This window comes from Grampus griseus (assembly GCF_964374135.1).
Source record: "Grampus griseus genome assembly, chromosome: 21".
Classification (NCBI taxonomy): domain Eukaryota; kingdom Metazoa; phylum Chordata; class Mammalia; order Artiodactyla; family Delphinidae; genus Grampus; species Grampus griseus.
The window spans coordinates 23,191,491-23,208,335 of record NC_139015.1 but is presented as its reverse complement, the minus strand read 5'-3'; the positions used below and the strand labels follow the sequence as shown (position 1 = coordinate 23,208,335).

The following is a 16,845-nucleotide window of genomic DNA, read 5'->3' as shown; positions in this document are numbered from 1 at the left end:
ATGGAATATTATTCACCTTTAAAAAGGAAGGAAATCCTGTCACATGCTACAACATGGATGAACCTGAGGACATTAAGCTCAGTTGAAAAAAGCCAGTCACAAAAAGGCATACTGTATGACTCCACTTACACAGGATTACCTAAAGTAGACAAACACACAGAAACAGAAAGTACAATGGTGGCTGCCAGGGGCTGGAGGGAGGGGGGAAATGGGGAGTTGTTTAACAGGTACAGAGTTTCAGCTTTGTAAGAAAAAAAGTCCTGGAGATCTGTTGCATAACAATGTGAATATACTTAACATTATTGAACTGTACATTTAAAAATGGTTAAGATGGCAAATTTTGTGTTTTACCCACAATTAAAAAATTTTTTTTAATTATATAAAAGAAGAAACAATTAGCAAGAGAGAAGCAAATTGAAGATTACCGCTACAGAACTTTTTTCTTGTAACTTTCAGAATGTCAAAAGATTTCTAACAACATTCCTTTGAGACGTTCACTGCAAGTCAGCCTATTTAAGGTTCTCTTAGGTCCTATTGTAAAAGGTTCCTTGTAAACCATGAATCAGTGCCTCCACATCATGCTATCCTGAGAAAGGACTCCCAAAGGAGAAGATATTGCTTTATGAATTATCAAAACTACTTTTAACTTCTTAGAAATTGCCGACTCATGACTCCTCCAACTCAGCTGTAAGATTCGACAGGAAACATAGAAGAACACATCCTTTCCTTCTGGCTTTAGGATTAAAGTGATTTACTTTTAACTTACGCACCCATAAAGTTTATCCTCCAAACATTATTTCACATTAGTGACTGATCACAGCTCACATTAACTTCAACTAAAATTAGGTCAAAATAACCACTAGTATTACAGTGTCAGAGTATGTTTGACACTTCCAAGTAAATTCAGATATTCCCCCTCTACAAACAGACATTTCAAATAAGACCGTATCTTTCTATTTCTAGCTCTGTATATAAATACAAACTTGACACAGACAGTGGCACATCTAGGCTATTTAACAATATATATCATTAATACAAAGGGAAAGAAACACATAAAAAGGTAGAGTAGTATAGTCTGTACTTGAAATACCTCTCCCTTCACTCCACCCCCATGTGTGTCAGGATAAAGAAGTAAACTAATTTAATTCCAACTGCAGAAGTAAATGGTAATTCTTAATCCTCTGTGAAAGGTAATCAGCTACACCTTTTTTTTTCCGGCCGCACCATGTGGCTTGTGGGATCTTAGTTCCCCAACCCGGGCCCTTGGCAGTGAGTGCAGAGTCCTAACCACCGGACTGCCAGGGAATTCCAGTTACACCTTTGCTTGAATAAGTGTTTCCTCTACCAAGTCACGTAGAAGTTTCAGGTAAAATGGCATTCTTGGCTGCTATCGTCTTCCCTACCCCTTGCAATAAGGACCACCATCAACTTCTGGTTCCACATACTGTCAGTCCACTTCACTGCACAGGTAGGACAGATGGGGCAAATCTACTTAGTTATACTCTGTATCTGATAAAGGTTATAATGACCACCCTAAAACTCGGGAAGGAGAAGGGTAAGACTAGCAGTTGGCTCAGAAATTTTACAATTATTTAGAGAACCCTGTTGATTAGGTTTTTTGTGTGTGTGTGTGTTTTTTTTGCTGTATGTGGGCCTCTCACTGTTGTGGCCTCTCCCGTTGCGGAGCACAGGCTCCGGAAGCATAGGCTCAGCAGCCATGGCCCACAGGCTCAGCCGCTCCACAGCATGTGGGATCTTCCTGGACCGGGGCACGAACCCGCGTCCCCTGCATCAGTAGGCAGACTCTCAATCACTGCACCACCAGGGAAGCCCCTGTTGATTAGTTTTTATTTTAACAAAAGCCACTAGGCTATTTATCAGCAAGGGAAGAGGAAGATGGGAATGAATAGTAAGCAAATAAATATCTAAAATTGTGCTCTAAGACAAACGTCCATAATAGATAAACCATTTCCTAAGTAAAAGCAACAGTTTGTTTGTTTTTTTAAAGCACTCAGAGTTCAACACAAAATTCTTCTGAAGTGAACTTGCTTATCCAAATGGCAGGCTTTGATAATATCAATTTTAATGTTTGACTTATAATCCCAACAACTCCAGGTCAAACTGCTACACATATCATGACGAGGAGTATAAACGTATAAAGGTTCATTATTTATTCAATTCAAACGTTCTTACTTATTCAAATGTTCAAGAAACATTAAATCCCAGGAGCAAGGATCTCTGCTAGTACAAAGTCCAGTCGTATGAATTCAACACAATGAATCCATCTTTCTTTTGAAAACAAAAACACAAGCAAACCATAACTGCATGAAAAAATGTAAGGGCACCAGCAAGCTGTGGCAACCACATATCCCAGCCTTGGAGAAGCAGGGAAGCAGGATGACTGACATGTGCTGAGAAAGCTAATGTAGTCCTAAGTGACAGTAATGTTAGATAAAGGAATGTAATGGTGCCAACATGTTCTGCATAGAAGGACTGTACTCAGAGCACAAAATCCCATCTGAAGACTTCCCAGAGAAGAGCAATCAGGTCAGGAAATCAACTGGAAACTATGGCATATAAAAATGGTTGAACAAAGTAGAGATGTTTATCCTGAAGGGAAAAATACAAGGCTCAGGAGAAATTTGACAGCACATTTAAAATATTTACAGCTGCCCTGTACAAGGAGTAGGTTAATTATGTTGTCATCCAACTAGGCAGGAATAGTACTGAGCATGGAAGTCACAGTTCTAGGAGTGCAGAACCACGGAAACTGTCCCTATTAAAATGGGCTACCTTGGAGAATAGAAAGCTCCTGGCAGCAGGAAATGTTTAAAGTGTTCAGAAAAGTGAAAAGAAAACCTGGAGTAATTACTTTTCCGAACCTCTACACATCTTCTGGTGCCAGGAGCTTTCTATCCTCCAAGGCAGTCTGTTTTACTATGAACAATTATTTTCTTCAAAAGAAAAATGGGGATAATTATTGGAAATAACTAAATTCCAAATAAGGACTTAAGGAAATGTCAGAAAAATTGTTGCTCCTTCCCTGAATTTATCCATATTCCAAACATTTTTTCTATCTTGAATCAATATATCGCTGACTTAAATAATCTAACCAAAGACTGTTTTTCTCCCAGTCACCAACTTACCTTTGAAACCTCTTCAAGATTATTCCTGATATAGTCTTCCCTAACTCATCACTCCACCACCACAAACACACAACCACACAGACTGTGCACATATCCCCATTGGCTGCTGTCTCTTTAATCTGTGTATATCATCAACACAGTACTCACTGTCCCATAAGGATTACTGACATGAACAGAATTCCAAGTTACAGCAAAGACTTTGAATTTAGAAAGTCATGTACCATAAAGTACTAGTACTACTCAGTTAGAAAGGTCTATGAAATTTATGAAAGAATTAAGTAAATCAAAAAGCTATGCACCTTATATCCAGAGAAAACCATAACTCGAAAGGATACATGTGCCCTGCAGATACACGTTTCACTGCAGCAGTATTTACAATAGCCAAGACATGGAAGCAACCTAAATGTCCATCGACAGATGAATGGGAAGAGAAGATGTGGTACGTACACGTACACGCACGCGCACACACAAACACACACGAATACTACTCAGCCATAAAAAAGGATGAAATAATGCCATTTGCAGCAACATGGATCTAGAAATTATACTAAGTTAAGGTAGTCAGACAGATAGACAAATATCATATGGTATCACTTATATGTGCAATCTAAAAAAAATGATACAAATTAACTTATTTACAAAATGACTTACAAACACAGAAAACAAACTTATGGCTACCATAGGGGAAAGGTGGGGGGGATGGATAAATTAGGAATTTGGGAGTAACATATACACGCTATTATATATAAAACAGATAAACAAGGACCTGCTATATAGCACAGGGAACTATACTCAATATTTTGTAATAACCTACATGGGGAAAGAATCTGAAAAAGAATACGTGTGTCTATATAATTATATGTATAAAACAATCACTGTGCTGTCTACCTGAAGCTAACAGAACATTGTACACCGACTATACTTCAATAAAAAATTATTTTTAAAAAAGCAATGCACCTAAAAAGACGGCCAGAGAGCATGTGTTCCAGCTTGGCGCCTTCACAAGGAGTTAGCAACCACTTGGATGGTATAGATATGTGTCTTCTTGGACATGTGTCCTTTAGAAACATGTTTTAGGATCTTCTTCATTTTCAGCCTTGCTTAGATTGTAAATTCCTTAAGGACAGAGAGGTCTTCCTTTCCCTGTCCCACAAAAGCCCTCCTTAGGAGCTGCTTAAATGAAATTCCATAAACTGCTCACAAATAGCTTACACTTGGAGAACTAAATTGTGTGATAGTGTGTGTGTGTGTGTGTGTGTGTGTGTGAGATGAGGAATTATTATTTTTGAAAATCTGGTGGAATGAAACACAAAGTTCTTTTTTTCTGTTCTTAGTGGACAGAAGAGACCACTGATAGTAACTCCCTTACCTCCAACTCTCATGTAATAATTCTGATACACCTGATTTCCTAAGAGTTGAGGAAACTAAAAGCTCCCAGAGTTCTAGTACTGGGTTTAGTACCAATCACAGAATTTCAGAGTTAGAAGGTAACTTACAGACCATCCAGTGTAGCTCCCTCATTTCACTGCTTAGAAAAGTGATGATGCAGGACTCTATAAAGAGTTTTTTCCCTTTTCCTTTTTAAACCACAAACAAAATACGGGCTCACTCACCTCACAGAAGTCACTGCATTGGTTTAGGACCACCTGAGACTCATGACTGCTCAGTTACTTTATTCTTGAAGTAACCCACACTTGGAAGTCATCTCTTAGATAACATGGGTACAAAGACAAGTCTTATGTATACCACGGCAAAAATCAGAACACGGGCGTTCTAGGGTCAAGTTGATAATTATAATAATAATGACTCAATTATAATAAGAATAGCTGTCATTTCATAAACTCCGGCTATACTTAGTTGATTCAATCCTATGCATACAATCGCTCATGTACTCATCTCAATGATCCTGCTACGGCAGATAGAATCACCCGATTTACCCATGAGGCTCATTATACCCAAAGACTACACCTCAAAGTGCAGAGTCTGGATTTAAACCCAGGCCTGTCTGGCTTCAAAGGCTGTGCACTCTCTGCTGTGCCACTTTAAATACTGTCTTGCAGTTCCTCAGAGCTGTTGCAGTTCTCCAGGACGTTTCCAAGTGTTCGGAAAGGCATACACAATAAAAAGTGGTCTGGTTCACGGCAACAAGCAAGGGCTTAGAAGCCAGGCCCACCAGGCTTAGGAGTGCTGACACCATCACTCACTGGCTCTGAATAACCAGGGCACATAGAATAGAGAGGTATTATGAGAAGCTTAACAGGGCAAATTTTAAGAAATGAAGTCTTACTGAATTAAAGTTATTCATAAATCATCGCCCTTAAAATTCACAGGATTGGATGGAACCTGATAAATCATTCCAAACAATGTATGACAACCCCAGAAATAAAAAACTCACTCCCCCCCAAAAAAAAAAATATTTTAAAATCCAAACATAAGAGAACTCTGTATTTTGCCTCCCTTGTGGGTGTTTATTTTGTTTCACAATTAAGTGGCCATTGGAAGAATAAGTTTTTTCAAAGTTCTGGAAAGTCATCTTAAATTAGGCCCCGGAAAGAAATGGAATCTCTTTTAGTAATGACTCTTGTTTTCTTTGAAAGTTCATGTTTGGGTCAGCCAAGTTTTAAACGGTAAAATTATATTGCTGGGTTGTTATTCAAGTTTGGGGGTTGGGTGGGGATGAGGCCGCTAGCTATTTGGATCACTGTAGGACAGCTTATCTGGTTTCTATACTGAAAGAAGGGTCTATTCTTAGGCAAAAGACATCATCATTTTAGAGGAGCAGAAGCGTGCATTGGATTCCTATTGAACAATCCGCATGGGAAGCCTCCAGAAAAGTCTCTCTCTCTCCAAATAAAAGCTGTCTTCAGAGCTTGTGTGATTTTTCTTGAGTCAATGGAATGTCTAGGCTAAAGGGTTCTTCTTTTGTTGTTTTCCTATGTTGCAATATAGCCAGATAGAAAACAATTGTGTAAGGATTTTTTCCCCATTTATTTACTCTTTGCCTTGTTATAACAAGAATAAAGCCACGAATAGTAATAAATAACTGAAACTACCGCTATGTTACGAATGAGCCAGAAGCTGTGTTTGGGGTTTTTCGGTTTTTTTTTTTTTTTTTTTTTTGCGGTACGCGGGCCTCTCACTGCTGTGGCCTCTCCCGTTGCGGAGCACAGGCTCCGGACGCGCAGGCTCAGCGGCCATGGCTCACGGGGGCAGCCGCTCCGCGGCATTTGGGATCTTCCCAGACCGGGGCACGAACCCGCGTCCCTTGCAATTGGCAGGCGGACCCTCAACCACTGCGCCACCAGGAAAGCCCTGTGTTTGTTTTTATTACAATAGCTATTACCCTGAACTTAAACTGCTAGTCATATGACTAATATGCAAACCACACTCTCACGCTCTATTAATGAAGCCTATCTGATTTTAATATTACCTTCTGCTTTTAATATAACTCCCTTCATGGACGTACTCATCGCAGTCATAGGCGCAAAGGAAGTGGTGTGGGTGATAGGAATGCAAAACAGGTAAGAGACACAAGTTAAGGCAACACTCCTCAATGGATAAAAAACATTTCACTCCAAGGAGGGTTTAAGTAGCCCTTGGCACCAACATCCTCAAGGGACATCAAAAGAAGTCATGAGCACCTCTGTAGTTAGTACTGTCAGCACCAGATCAGAGGTCCTGGTGAAGATTTCTTGCTTAAGGGTAAAAATTAATAATAATAATAATGCAAATGAGATGCAGGGCTAACCTGTCTACAGTTTTTCATCTAACCAAAGACTAAGGACACCCTCATCAAAGGGGTGAAAAATCATTACTTTCTTGTTTTTGCGGTACGCGGGCCTCTCACTGTTGTGGCCTCTCCCGTTGCAGAGCACAGGCTCCGGACGCACAGGCTCAGCGACCATGGCTCACGGGCCCAGCCGCTCTGCGGCATGTGGGATCCTCCCGGACCGGGGCACAAACCCGTGTCCCCTGCATCGGCAGGAGGACTCTCAACCACTGCGCCACCAGGGAAGCCTAAAAATCATTACTTTTTGACCAGAGAGTCAGTTTCAACAACTATAGGCTAATCTGTCAAATTAAAGTTTGGTTCTAAAGAAAAGTGATCTTTGGGACGTTAAATAAAAAATTTTAAAACTCTTTTCTTGACAATAGAACTGTATGATCAGTAATACGTATACTGATAAGCACCCTTATTCAATGAGAGAAGAGAGATGAGATGAATGGAGTAGGCCTTGCTCATTTTAAAACCACTTTCACTTATATAGTAAAAGTAAATCATAGGGGGCTTCCCTGGTGGCGCAGTGGTTGAGAGTCCGCCTGCCGATGCAGGGGACGCGGGTTCGTGCCCCGGTCCGGGAAGATCCCACATGCCGCAGAGCAGCTGGGCCCGTGAGCCATGGCCGCTGAGCCTGCGCGTCCGGAGCCTGTGCTCCGCAACGGGAGAGGCCACAACAGCGAGAGGCCCGCGTACCGCAAACAAACAAACAAACAAGTAAATCATAGGGACTTCCCCGGTGGCACAGTGGATAAGACTCCACACTCCCAATGCAGGGGGCCTGTGTTCCATCCCTGGTCAGGGAACTAGATCCCAAGTGCCACAACTGAGGAGCCTGAGAGCTGCAACTAAGACCCGGTGCGACGGGGAAAAAAAAAAAAGTGTTCATTAAAAAAAGTAAATCATACCCACAAATACTTATCCTCCCGCATTGTCATCATCTGCTTTACTTTTCATCATTTTCACTAAGAAAATGGCCTTTTTATTTGTCTTTAAATTTCAGCAGCTCGCACAGTGCCAAGCACATGGTAGACACTTAATATATCTTTTTGGAGTAAGTGAACTATAAGAGATAGGTATTTTTAAAATTCATAGCACTTTCACCCATATCTCAAGAAAAGTAAATGAAGATGAGGCAGAGGCTATAATTTTGGCCTTTAGGAGAAACTACTAATAGGGTATTAGTACGTGTCTCTCAAAGATATCCAGACATGAGAATATCTCAGACATGTATAAAAGGACTGTTGCATGATCATTCTACCTTCTCCAATTAGTAACTGAGATAGCTACCAAGAAATCAAACACTAGCCTCTTCATATAACACTTAAATACCACTAATTTTTTAAATGCTGTCATTTTGTAGCAGGAGGTATTATGGTGCTAGAACCGTTTTGTATTTTGACTGTGTTCATACACACCTACATATGTGATAAAATTTAGAAAACTAAATATAAACACACAACAAGTATAACTGGTAAAGTCTGAATCAGGTCACTGGATTAGAGCAATGTCCGTTTTTTGGTTGAGATGTCAGATTTTATACTGCAGTTATGCAAGATGTGTCACTGGGAGAAACTAGATGTAGGGTACTTGGGGATCTCTCTGTATTATTTCTCACAACTGCACGTGAATCTACATAACAGTACATCGTGTGCCTTGGAATAACCCTTATGAGGCAACAGTGTCAGGCTGCAATCCCAGCATTCATTAATAGAAGAGGAATATCGAGAATACCAATTTAACAACTGCAATGAATTAATCGGTCCTTATTAAACTACATCTTGAATACAGTGTCTCCAGGAAAACCAGGGAAAAAAAGCCCAAAACACAAAAAACTTAAATCCACTAGTCAATGAAAAGTACCGCTTTGTTGCTTGTGTTGGGTACCAGAGCACATCAGTGGCATTACTGTAAGGGACAAGAATTAGGTCTTGCACCACTAATATGCATATGGTAAATTATCTAACTGCTGTGTGCCTTGCCGGGCTGAGGTTGAACAGAGTCTCTCTACCTGCTCTTACCTTTATTGACCAAAAACTAAAAGAAAATATGGATTTCTGGTGCTTGGGAAACATGAGGTCGTTTAAGAGAGTGGGAGAGGGCTTCCCTGGTGGCGCAGTGGTTGAGAGTCTGCCTGCCGATGCAAGGGACAAGGGTTCGTGCCCCAGTCCGGAAAGATCCCACATGCCGCGGAGCGACTGGGTCCGTGAGCCATGGCCGCTGAGCCTGCGCGTCCGGAGCCTGTGCTCCACAACGGGAGAGGCCGCAACAGTGAGAGGCCCGCTTACCGCCAAAAAAAAAAAAAAAAAAGAGTGGGAGAAAATGCTGCATGTGTGGATGGGAATCATTCTGTGTTTTTGTTGTGGTACTGGTTGTTTCTTTGTTTTTAATTCATTACTTTAAGCTCTATTCAAATAAACTATATTTTTAAAAAATGCTGTCATTATTGCATTTCTGTTCATTGATATGACATACTTTGTAATGTACTTTGGGGGAATGGGTCAAAAGTTATTCAACAACTCACCAAAAGATTAGTTCTCTTTATAAGATCTGAAAAATGTGCCAAACAAGTGCATTTCAGGGATATACACCATGAAGCCTCTTCTTTGTTTTCACCTCTCAAGTATCTTATTCCACGTAAAGCAGAGAATGATCAAGGCATGCAACTTGTTTCTTATAGAAATACTACAGGTATAGAGCAATGAGTATGATTCTCTCTATACTGCCAACAGTGGCAAAGGGACTTGTGCAATTTCATATTTTTTAAATTTGCCAAGTTTGTGTGTAGACTATATAACCAAACAGTTACAAACAAAAATATTGTTCTATGAATCAAGTTACTAGGGATAGGGCATTTAATTTACAAATTACTGTGATTCAATTTCTTCTAAAAGCACTTTCCCCTCCCCCCCTTTCACTTTAAAAATAGTTTAAAATTCACAAATTGACCTACATTTTGAAAAAGGAAACAACAGCAAATGTATACCACTTTTTAAAGCACGGAAACCTGGAGATAATAGTACCATTTATTGGGCTGCTGAGTTTAGAAACTATGTAGACACCAAGAAGCCAAAACATGAAGGAAAACAACTTCAAGAAATTAATGAAAGGGATCTTGCTGGGTAACCTGAGGCCCCAATTGCTAAGGATGTATTGAGACCTACTACAACTGATTGAACTTTGACTACGAAATAAGATTATAAACTTTTTGTATTTCACTACAAAAACTGGGGGGCATTTATATCAATCACTGGATGATGCGGTTAAGGCTGCAACACTGTCATTTGCTCAATTGTTTTGCTTTTTTAAAAGGGAAAACTAAATACCCTTCCAGGAGGCCTGGATTTCACTGCTTTTAATATAGGCATAATTTAGTTTTGAAAGCACAGAGAAGATACTGCCTGGGGAGTCCAGGAAGGCTTTCTAGAAGCAAGGTGTGTGCTCGAAGGCAGAAAGGCGGTCCTGCACAGACAGCATGGGCACTCCAGCAGCCCCTCACCCCGCGCCAGCCACATGGCCATCCATGTGACTCCACGCGAGGGCCGATGGCATAGACCCATCCCACATCCAGACACAATGTTATATGGCAAATCAAGCCACTTTTTTGGACCTCAGTTTCCTTACTTCTGAAAGGAGAAAAGCCTAGACTAGCAACGTTCCTTCCAGTTCCAAAACAGGATTATTACATTTATGACTTTAGCATCATGTCTCCATCCTACCTACAAATAAAACACACACAGGAAAAAACTCCAATGACATTTTCTTCTCACCACCTTTGACCTGTCTTAGAAGCAGAAACCAATGCTTTTGTGATTAAGTGTTACTTATGAATTCCCGCAGGGCTGAATGTTACTGGTGGGGCTAAACATGGTGGTGACTCCCTCCATTTCCCAAAGCCTACTAGGGCTGCTCTGAAAGTGATGTGAGAAACACAAGGTTGTGAACACATTTAAACTATATATTAAAAGTGTGCATTTCCTTAAAAGAAAAAAAGTCTTATATTCCCACAGTATCTACTTTTTTTTAATTTTTATTTTATATTGGAGTACAGTTGATTAACAATGATGTGTTAGTTACAGGTGTACAGCAAAGTGACTCAGTTATACGCATACAAGTAACCATTCTTTTTCAAATTCTTTTCCCATTTAGGTTATTACAGAATATCGAGTCAAGTTCCCTGTGCTATACAGTAGGTCCTTGTTGGTTATCTGTTTAAACTGTAGTAGTGTGTACATGTCAATCCCAAACTCCCAGTCTATCCCTCCCTCCCCCGCTTTCACCCTGGTAACCATAAGTTCATCCTCTGAAGTCTCCCACAGTACTTACTTCTAAGTGCTTTAAAGCCCTTTCACAGATCACAGTTAACATTAATACAAAGAGATGGTGGTAGACTGAAAGTACGGTGTCCTACCAAGCCTCTTGGGGTGCCCTACCAATGTTAGATTGATTTATTTGATCTGTGCTGATATTTAAACTTGGACAATACAGAATCGACTCAATTTCTTGAAATGTTATCTCCAATTATGGCTGGATTACTTAGAGTTTTTCATTCACTCAATAATATTACTGCTTACTGTTATGATTAATCATGATGTTTAGCACTTGCTGACTATTGTGTGCCAGACACGATATGCATTGATTCACGTCTGTCCACCCTCCCCCAGAAGCCTACAGATGTGGAAACAGAGGCACAAAGAGACGGAAGTCATTTCCTCACAAGGTCACAAAATCAGAATCTGAATTCCGGCATCCTAACCCCACAGCCTACCTGTTTAGACGCTGGATGGCAAACATACCTAGCACGTAACACCGTTCAGGGTGATCAAGATGATTAAGACAAGTGCTTGGTTTACAGGCGGTGGAGCCTGCCAAACATATAAAAAATAATCACAACATATCACGTGTGTGCTGTAACCCAGGCCTTTAAAAATTGCTATGGCAACGCAGCGGAGAGAGGGGCCCGCTGGGGGAGTTCAGCAAGACTTCCACTTGAGCTGGGCCCTGAAAGATGAGCACACATTCCTGGGGTGCAGGAAGGATGGAAGGGCATTCCAGGTGGAGAACAACACGTGCCAAGGTACATAAAGGTGAGTGAGCGCAGGGAATCCAGTGTGGCGTGAGGGGACAGAGGGCACGGCAGGAACGGGGAGAGTTTCCAGGCTCGCTCACTGAACCCCTTTCTGCCTCAGTTCCTACCGGGCTTAATGGTGGCTAGAAAGCAGGGTCCACTTGACAGTTGTCTCCTACAGGGATAGTATCTGGTGGAGTTTGAAGGCATGTTTTTTCTTCCCTTCTGAGATTCACTTCCCAGGACAGGAAGACTTTAAAAAACAAATGGTCCTGGGGTGCAAGCAAAAATGTATGTGCGATCAACTAACCAGTTCGCTGAATTCTAGAGCCAGGAAGGCAAAACATGGCACACGTAAGGGGAGGGGCGTAAGTGGCTCCCATGATGAATTTCCAAATACGGTCTGTGGCCCTTAAGGGGTTATGAACAAAGGGGTGTGTGTGTGTCTGTGCGTGTCTGTGTGTGTTTTCTGGGGAGAGTACCCACAGGTTTCACCAGATTCTCAAAGAGATCAATGACCCCCAAAATCAACAATCACTGCTTTCAAGCAGGCCAGACCTCCCTGCAACTTATAACACCTGGGGCAACCCTAAGACACCGTAAGTTAAAAAAGAAAATCAGGGCTTCCCTGGGGGCGCAGTGGTTGAGAGTCCACCTGCCGATGCAGGGGACACGGGTTCGTGCCCCGGTCCGGGAAGATCCCACATGCCGCGGAGCGGCTGCCCCCATGAGCCACGGCCGCTGAGCCTGCGCGTTCGGAGCCTGTGCTCCACAGCGGGAGAGGCCACAACAGTGAGACGCCCGCGTACCACAAAAAAAAAAAAAAAAAGAAAATCAGTGCAAGCAAAATGAGAAAGTACTCCTGGCCTCTTGGGCCTTACTTGAAACGCTGACAAACACTTTAGCTTAAGGTTCTGTTCAAAAGGCCTTTAAGATCTGAGATAGTTATGTTTGCCTAACTTTATTCAGGTCCTATTGTGCAAGCCTGCCACCTATTCAGGACCCCAAATGTTCATGATTTACCGATAAGGTAGAAACTCTCCAACTTGTAATCTAATTCTCCTAAGAAAACCTGCTCCCTGAAGAAACCCAAGAAGCTGGATTCACAGGCCAGGTACTTAATTAACTTCTCTGAACTAATATTTAAAAGAAAACTTAAAAATAAACCACACCTCAGTGAGACTCGCTCTTAATTTTCTACCACAAGATTAAAAGGATGACTGCCCCCTGAGGAATAATAATCACCAAGGAATCTGAACACAAGAAAGCTTATTTGCAGACTGGCGACGGGGTCCCCTGGTGGAATGTGAACATTGCTAACCCAGCATCTGTCATCATGGTCACATCTTACATCACCAGCGTTTCAACATATCACGATTCTTCCATTGTCAGCATTTATTCTATTTCTGTTCCGCTCCATGCTGCTTTCTTTAAAGCAGTGCACAGGCCAAGGGAATAGAAGCAACTTTTCATGAAAGACACAGAAAGAGAGACACGCCTTTGGGCACTCAGATGCTGGGCAGCAAGGAGCAGAGTGGTGCTTAAGAAGAGCAGTGCTGGGGGCTTCCCTGGTGGCGCAGTGGTTGAGAGTCCGCCTGCCGATGCAGGGGACACAGGTTCATGCCCAGGTCCAGGAAGATCCCACATGCCGCGGAGCGGCTGGGCCCGTGAGCCATGGCCGCTGAGCCTGCGCGTCCGGAGCCTGTGCTCCGCAACGAGAGAGGCCACAACAGTGAGAGGCCCGCGTACCGCAAAAAAAATTTTTTTTAATTAGAAAAATAAAAAAGAAGAGCGGTGCTGGAGTCAACAGCTCCCTGGGTTCGATGCCAGCCTTCTCACGAAGCTGTGCAAGCTCGGGCAAGTTACCTGCCCTCTCTGTGGTTTCTTTACCTATAAAATGGGGATCATAGTTGTATTTCCTCATAGGATTGTTATGAGAACTCAGTAAGTTAACGTTCGTAAGACGTTTAGAATAGCGTCTGGCAACTACTGTTTGATGAATACACTAAATCTTACCAAAATTCCTTGGTGAAGGAAACTAGCTGTTTCAACAAAACTGAGAAAGAAAAGCCGCGTTTGGTAACGTGCCAATATCCAGGTTAACATGCCCACTGTTCACTGTGAAATAAAACACCAAAATAACCACTACAAGTGCAAATACTTTAAGTCTCCATGCAACAAAAACTATTTGTAAAAAGAAACATTTAGAAATCGGAAAATCAATCTAAGTTACAGAGACATTTATTGAGCTACTACCACATGTTAATCGCTGTGCTAGGTGTTGGTGATAAAGAAATTAAAATTACTCTACATATACGTCTTTAAATCCCAGGAGCAGAGACTACTGAGAGAGTAGGATTCATGTTTTTATCCACTGCAATATATTGAGGAGTAAGCCTTAACTTTTGAAGGAAAACAAATTTCTACCCAAGTAATAATAGAGTAGTGTTATTACTTAATTATGGGCTAACGCTCTTGTTGGGTATGTATGTTTTCTCCAGAAACATATTGCAGGAGTGTCAAAAATTTTGGAAACAACCATGTTTCCAGGGACAGAGAGTATGATGATATAATTGTTACTGTAGCATTAATTGCTCTTTTACCTTAAAGTTTACTAAGAATTAAAAATAAGATCCTTTCTAGGACAAGCTCTATGCCAGACACTCTGCCACGTTTTACACACAAGATCACCTTACAGTTCCATGAAGTAGATATTACCATCATTTTCTTAAAAACAGATGAAGAAACTATGGTTTAGAAAGGTTAAAGGTCACCCAGCCAAGAGAAGAAACACACCATGAACCTAGTTATGCATCTAACCTAACTGAACCCGAAGTAAGTGATTTTTAATTAAATTTTCTGTCACAAAAGCTGGGCTTATTGGCTGATGTCTCCATAACCTGTCCTCATCCCACTTCTCAATGATAACCCCCTTCCAAATAAATAATAATAATAGCAGCTTTGTACTTGTTGAGCACATATTTACATTCTAATGAGGCATACTCTCTATTACTATTGCTACAATTTGTATTATGCAACCCTATGGGGCAGATTTTGTTATTCCCAATGTACACAGGAAGACATAGCCTCAGAGAAGTCAAGTAACTTGCCCAAGGTAACACAGCTCATAAGTGACAAGGCCAGGATAAGAAACCAGGATTCAAAACCTACACTGGCCCACTCCAAATCTCAAGGCACTCTGAAGAAGTGGAAAGCTCATCTAAATTTTCTGAATGTAAACCTCTCCACCAGGACGCCCTTCTTCTCAGCTGCCCCATGAGGCTGGTCTCTGAAAAGCGAAGATATTCTTCCAGGAAGTTCCCACCCCTCGACGCGATGGACTCCGCAGATTCTTTGGTCCCCGTGAGCACCCGTGGGCCTGAGCTAGAAGCTGAAATGAAGAACTAAAAAGAGAAGAAAGAAGTAGAGGGAAAGAGAGTAAAGAAGAAATGGAAGGGAAGTGGCTGTTTCCCAGCAATAGATTTTCCCTGGGCCCCTTGGAGCTCCGCCCACACTGGAAAACAAGCAGAGTGAGTCTAACTCAGACCTCTCCAGGCTTCCCCTTCCAGACCCTTCCTCACTCCGTCCTTCCTCCGAGGTAGCTAGGCAACCAGACCCTATATACACAAAGAGGAAAGCGATGCCCAGCCCTGCCACACAGGTCTTCCAACAAAAGCAGAACTGGTGACTTATAAATACCCGCAAGGTGACGGAAACACAGAACAAAAAGATAAGGGACAAACAGTACAGATGTTCGAGGGTCTGGATCTCTAGTCCGGGTAAGAATTTTAAAAGCCCTGGTAAGACACTGGTGGACAGAAAGTTGGAGGGCTCGGCTGGGACACCAGGTAGCAAAGCCCATGGCGATTCAGTTCAAGAGCAAAGAGACTGGAAGTGAGGTTGAACAGCTCTGATATTAACACAGCAATGAAGGTCTGGGGCATGGACACTATAATATACATTTATTTCAACTGCTCTGAGGCCTTTGGGCCAGGTCCTCCTTTTCATCCCTAGTCTGGATAGTGGAAATCAATGGATGCACAAACGCAGTCAAATGATTCCCTATTTAACGAGTTCCTCTAGCATAAAGAGTAGACACACAGAGGGCTTCCCTGGTGGCGCGGTGGCTGAGAGTCCGCCTGCCGATGCAGGGGACACGGGTTCGTGCCCCGGTCTGGGAAGATCCCACATGCTGCGGAGCGGCTGGGCCCGTGAGCCATGGCCGCTGAGCCTGCGCATCCGGAGCCCTGTGCTCCGCAACAGGAGAGGCCACAACAGTGAGAGGCCCGCACCGCAAAACACAAACAAACAAAAAAAAGAGTAGACACACAGAAATTGAAAATGGGATTTTGTTTCAGCAAAACACATCCATTCAATACCTCTAAGAATGTGATCTTTCCACTTCAAGAAGGTGCATTTTGGATGTATTTCTTCTGCAACTTCTTGTGTGTTAGCTTACATAATAAAAAATTATGGCAATGAGCCCAACTAGAAGGATTTCCAAAATCTACCCTCAGATGTCTAAATGTGTCAGAAACAGACATTTGGGTTTCTCTTGTACATTAAGTTCCTACAAAAGGAAGTGCTATGGAACTCATACCTCAACAAAGCCCAGGTTTGTGTATAAAATAACAGTAGATAATCCGACACATCCCAGCCCAAATGCTACTGCTTCTAAGCAGCTTTCCTCAATATCCTACCCAGTGATTTCTCTTATCTGTTACAGCAACTAACCTTTTCTAACCTCAGTTTACTACTTTCCACCTAGTAGCCCACAAGCCACCTGAGGGCACTGCAATGCTGGGCACAGAGTAGGTACATAGAAAACTTCTAGAAGTCATCTATTGATGTTG

General features: G+C 42.0%; 1 protein-coding gene across 3 annotated transcripts in view; it reads right to left on the bottom strand.

The window, feature by feature from the left end:
• The window catches only part of RBPMS (RNA binding protein, mRNA processing factor), a 185,798-nt gene that overhangs the window by 142,071 nt on the left and 26,882 nt on the right, over positions 1 to 16,845 (bottom strand). The gene's annotated exons all lie outside the window — the stretch shown is intronic.